The sequence below is a fragment of the Triticum urartu genome, chromosome 1A, assembly GCF_056163025.1.
Source record: "Triticum urartu cultivar PI428250 chromosome 1A, HENAU_Tu73, whole genome shotgun sequence".
In the NCBI taxonomy this organism is placed as follows: Eukaryota; Viridiplantae; Streptophyta; class Magnoliopsida; order Poales; family Poaceae; genus Triticum; species Triticum urartu.
The window spans coordinates 553,400,050-553,406,049 of NC_141873.1; positions in this window are offsets into that span (position 1 = coordinate 553,400,050).

Sequence of the window (6,000 nt, forward strand, 5' to 3'; positions counted from 1 at the left end):
CGGCAAGTCTCTTTAATCATTCCGTAATGCATCATCCCGCAACTAACTCATTAGTCACAATGCTTGCAAGGCTTATAGTGATGTTCATTACCGAGAGGGCCTACCTCTCTGATACACGGAGTGACAAATCCTAATCTTGATCTATGACAACTCAATAAAAACCATCAGAGACACCTGTAGAGCATCTTTATAATCACCCAGTTATGTTGTGACGTTTGATAGCACACAAGGTGTTCCTCCAGTATTCGGGAGTTGCATAATCTCATAGTCTGAGGAACATGTATAAGTCATGAAGAAAGCAGTAGCAATGAAACTGTAATGATCATCGTGCTAAGCTAACGGATGGGTCAAGTCAATCACATCATTCTATAATGATGTGATCCCGCTTATCAAATGACAACTCTTTGTCCATGGCTAGGAAAGTTAACCATCTTTGATTTACGAGCTAGTCAAGTAGAGGCATACTAGTGACACTCTGTTTGTCTATGTATTCACACATGTACTAAGTTTCCAGTTAATACAATTCTAGCATGAATAATAAACATTTATGATGATATAAGGAAATATAAATAACAACTTTATTATTGCCTCTAGGGCATATTTCCTTCATCCGGAACCCCCCAGGGAGTATATGGGCCTTAATGGGCCTTAGTGGGAGAGAAGAGAAGGCAGCCTAGGAGGGGGCGCCCCCCAAGCCCAATCCGAATTGGGTGAGGGGGCCGGCCCCCCTTTCCTTTCTCCTTCTCCCTCTTCCTTCTATTCCTAGTGGGACTAGGAAAGGGGGAGTCCTACTCCTACTAGGAGGAGGACTCCTCCCCCCTTGGTGCGCCTAGAGAGGTACAACTGGCCTCCCCCTTCCTCCTTTATATACGTGGGGAGGGGGGCACCCTAGAACATAGAAGTTGATTGTTTAGCCGTGTGCGGTGCCCCCCTCCACAGATTTCCACCTCGGTCATATCATTGTAGTGCTTAGGCGAAGCCCTGTGTCGGTAACTTCATCATGACCGTCATCACGCCGTCGTGCTGACTAAGCTCTCCCTCAACACTCAGCTGGATCATGAGTTCGTGGGACGTCACCGAGCTGAACGTGTGCAGATCGCGGAGGTGCCGTACCATCGGTGCTAGGATTGGTCGGATCATGAAGACATACGACTACATCAACCGCGTTGTCATAACGCTTGCGCTTACGGTCTACGAGGGTACATAGACAACACTCTATCCCCTCTCGTTGCTATGCATCACCTAGATAGATCTTGCGTGTGTGTAGGATTTTTTTTTGAAATTACTACGTTCCCCGACAGTGGCATCCGAGCCAGGTCTGTGCGTAGATGCTATATGCATGAGTAGAACACCAAGGAGTTGTGGGCGTGGGTACATACATATTGCTTGCCGTCACTAGTTGATTCTTGATTCAGCGGTATTGTTGGATGAGCGGCTCGGACCGACATCACGCGTACGCTTACGCGAGACTGGTTCTACCAACGTGCTTCGCACATAGGTGGCTAGTGGGTGTCAGTTTCTCCAAGTTTAGTTGAATCGGATTCAATGAACAGGGTTCTTTCTAAAGATCAAAAAGCAATCACTAGACCATGTTGTGGTTTTTGATGCGTAGGTTAGAACGGTTGTTGCTCAGCCCATAGCAGCCATGTAAAACTTGCAACAACAATGTAGAGGATGTCTAACTTGTTTTTGCAGGGCATGTTGTGATGTGATATGGTCAAGACAAGATGCTAAATTTTATTGTATGAGATGATCATGTTTTTTAACAGAGTTATCGGCAACCGGCAGGAGCCATATTGTTGGGGATATAACTATCAGTTATGACCCGCCCAAGAGGGGCCGGGTCAGCCCCAATGGCGGGACACGAAGGAAGCCCAGTAAACACTCAAGGTGATAGTTTATTAAACCTTATAGAAGGCCTAAAGGCCCGGAGGTGGCTTAAGGCCCAATATTATAAACCGCCGTATGTAAGGAAAGACTTGTAAGGAAAGGCATGTAAAAGAAGTCACCGAGCCGGACACGTTTTATGAGCCGGCCGGGACTCTGTAGGCCACCAAGCGTCAACCCGTGTATATAAGGGGACGACCCGGTGGCGGCTTAGGGCAAGAAACAAGAGATCAAAAACCAAGCCGGCGAACTAGCCTCTTGGCGATCGAAACCCCAGCAATACCAACACAACTAGACGTAGGCTTTTACCTTCATCGTAAGGGGCCAAACTAGTATAAAACCTCTCGTGTCCTTTGCCCCGATTAACCCCTTTAAGCTTCCTAGTTGCGATGGCCCTACGACTAAGTCCTTCTGCTAGGACATCTGCCGTGACAATTCCATGATAGTTGGCGCCCACTGTGGGGCCAGCGCAAGGTGGGTTTGAGTTCTTGAAGGGCAACTTTGAAGGGCTCAAGGGATATGCTGTGGGCCGGATGACCAAGAGTCGTCGCGGCAAGCTCTACATCGACGACGAAGGCTGGGGCCCCGAGGCCGGCTCAATCGAGTACGGGTACCGAGTCCCCTTCGGCGGAATTCATGTCTTCATCGGCGGGATCGGCGAGTCGGGCCCTGAGCCGGACGTCCACACCAACCTCGTGAAAACAGCTCAGCGCGCGAGGACCACCCGTGTTCCATCTGTCGTGAAGCATGCTTTCGTAGGCTGCGTCCACGGCGGTGAATACTCTGAAGGATTGATGGATGGCGGTGAGACGGCCGTGTGTTCTGATGCTACATCATCAACAGGCGAGACGGACTCTTTGTATCAGCTGCAGGCACTTCCAAAAAATACACTTCCGTGATGATACGTGTTTGTCACAGTAGGTCGCGTTTTTTGTCATGAATGTACATCCATGTAAAATTTATGACAGAATCAAGATAGTCATACCTGTGCTGTCGTAGAAGTGTTCCATGACATTACCAAAATTATCATCACGGAAGTGTCCACTTCCATGACGATAAATCGCATGTCATAGAAGTGCTTTCGTCAAGGGTGACCGACACGTGGCATCCACCATAACGGAACGTCGTTAAGCTATCGGGTCGGGTTTTGGATCCGATAACCCGTTAACAGCCCCAACCAATGGGAAATTTCCACGTGTAAAATTCTTATTGGCTGGACGAAACACGTGTCAGCTCGTCAGTGGGTCAGATAGGCGCCTATGATACGTCGACACGTGGCACGGCCCAACAGAGGCCCATTCTTGTGAAAAGGTCGTCCCGTTTGACTTGGTCAAAAGTTGGCGGGCCGGGCCATGTAAAGCCTGTTAATGGCCTATTCGCATATAGCCCATTTACAGCCCGCTATCCAAGGCCCGTTACGCCCTATCCAAATTAGGCCCAGTAGCGTCATCTGGACCATCCAATATGATTCCAGCTTGTTTTCACTTCTGGCCCATGTATGGCCCATGACGTCTTTCAGCCCATATGAGGCCCTATGTAACTCTTGGCCTATTAACAGCCCGTGGTGAAACTAGCCCGTAATGAATAGTGTGTCACTTTACACCCATTAACGGCCCGTGGTGAAACTGGCCCGTAATGAACAGTGTATCACTTTATACCCATTAACAACCCGTTATTCCGTTGGGCCGTTTCGAGCCCATGTTATCTTTCGGCCTTCTCAGAGCCCATTTATTCTTGGGCTCATTTCCAGCATTCGTTTACTTATGGCCCGTTACTGTCATTTTCTGCTTGTAGACCAAATTAAGCCCGTGGTTACAGTTGGCCCGTTTGTGGTCCATTAATACATTGGGCCGTTTTCATAGCATCATCAAATACGGCCTATTAACGATGGCCCGTTACGGTCGGCCCATGAACGGACGATTCCAACTCTAGCCCGTTTACGGCCATAATGCGGCCTGTTATTAGCCCATGTTTGGTCAATCGATCATACGGCCCGTATAAGGTCCATTGATGATATGGCCCGTAGAAGGCCCATTGTTTCTATGGCCCGTAGAAGGCCTACTGTTTCTACAGCCCATAGAAGGCCCACTGTTTGTACAGCCCGTAGGAGGCCCAGTGTCACTACAGTAAATATTAGCCCATGGTTATTGTGGCCTAGTTTTAAAAATAGGTCATTGCAGCCACTAGTTAACCGCGGAAAAAGAACTGCAATGACTACAAGCAAACAAATAAACAAGACAACAAGGAAATAAATAAGCAAGCAACTAACGCTAGGCTATCACGGCTATTACACATATTACATCCACTGGGCATCAAAGTTCGCCACCAGTGCAAATATAGGGAACAAAGAAGCATATCATATACACTGGCCGTCAAAATTGGCCACCAGTGCAAATAAACGATGCAGCAAAACAAGAGCATAACTGAAACAACTTTAGAAGAGCTCAAGAAACATTATCCTGGGTATCTACCATGCTGGCAATAAGCTTAGCAAGCTGATTAGCTTTGTCCTGTTTGGTGCTAAAATCCTCCAACGCTTGCTGTTGCACTAGAAAGTATGCATCTGAATGCTCCAGGGACTTCCGCAGTCCTTCCGCTTCTTGTCGCAGCACAACTTCTCGATGTTTTTCAGCTTGTAGTTGAGACTCAAGAAACCAAACTGATTCAGACAGTGAGTTTGAATAGCTTGTGGAAGCGGTAGTGGCCAGTAACTCCAACGCTAAACCAAGACAAGATGTGTCACTATCCTGAACCTTATCTGCATTACTTCCTTTACCGTTGCTTAATAAGGCACTCTTCCCCAATATTCTGCCAGCATTCTAAAAGAAGAAACAGGCAGACACATAACAAGTTTAGCATGTACTAGTATATGAAACTCATTTCGGTGAACCAGTTCATTAGTAAGGTGGACAGGATTAAACTACCAAGTCTTCTATTGCCAAGTACTAGTACATAATAAAAGCATCAAACAAACATATATCTATGTCCTATGGTAGCAATGGAATCTTAAATTAGAATAGTTGTTCTTTAGGTTTAGGCACTTGTTCTACATGAACAGAGTACAGTAAGACGCAAGAATATAATACTTAAAAATAGAAAATGAGCTCATAGACCTTACCAAATTCTTGGTTTGGGACCAGTACAGAACAAGGCGTTCCCAGTCATCGTCCAGTAAATGTGTCTCAGGAGAACGTAAGGGAATTTGATGAGTTTCTTTGCCGGTGAAGTATGATTTCTTCAAGTAATTCCGATACTGCCACCAAGCATTCTTGAAGATAGCAGAGGTATTAGCACAGGTTACCTCATCCCGAGTTTCCAAATCGGTCCGTCTCTATAGAGAAAAATGGGAAAATTTTCTGTATTACAACCATCATGGAGGTAGGATGTATGGGACGAAGTAAAGTAATTGCCATGAATAACATTACTTACACATAACTCCTGGACAAACACCTGCAACTGGCATTTTCCTTCATCTTCAGTATAATATTTCCAAGATGGGAAGATACACACATACGATTTAACAACATCAAATGTGATAGATGCTAAACTACGACTAGCTGGTTGTGCTTCCTCCACAGGAATAGGCGTACTAACTAGTGGAGTTGCGGTTCGCCGTGATAGTACTGGCCCTTTGGGCACTGGAGCTGCCTTACTAACTGCTCTTGTTTGGGAGCTCTGTGGTGGAGATGGTGCTGTGTCAACAGGAACTGGGTTACTATCGGCTGGGGTTAGATTGGGTGAAGCTGGTTCTCTGTCCATCGTAGTAGGGGTACAATCTGCGAGAGTTTGGGTTATGTGTGGTAGGGCTGGTTCTTGTGCATGTACAACCGGGGTGCTATCTCCACCAAGAGGTAGCACCATTTTATTTGAAGACCGTGTTTTTAGTCCGCTAGATACTGGCATCACCCGCTCCAATTCAAATGGCTAATAAACAGGAAACATAGTTGAATGTACAGACATTGTATGAGATACAGATGCAATAGATAGTGTGGAAAAAAGAGGGCATGAAATAGTTGACATGTATATTGTTTAATTAAAACGGATAGCATGACATAATTTCACATATATGATGTCTATCTAAACTGGATAGCATAACATAACATAATTCAAAGA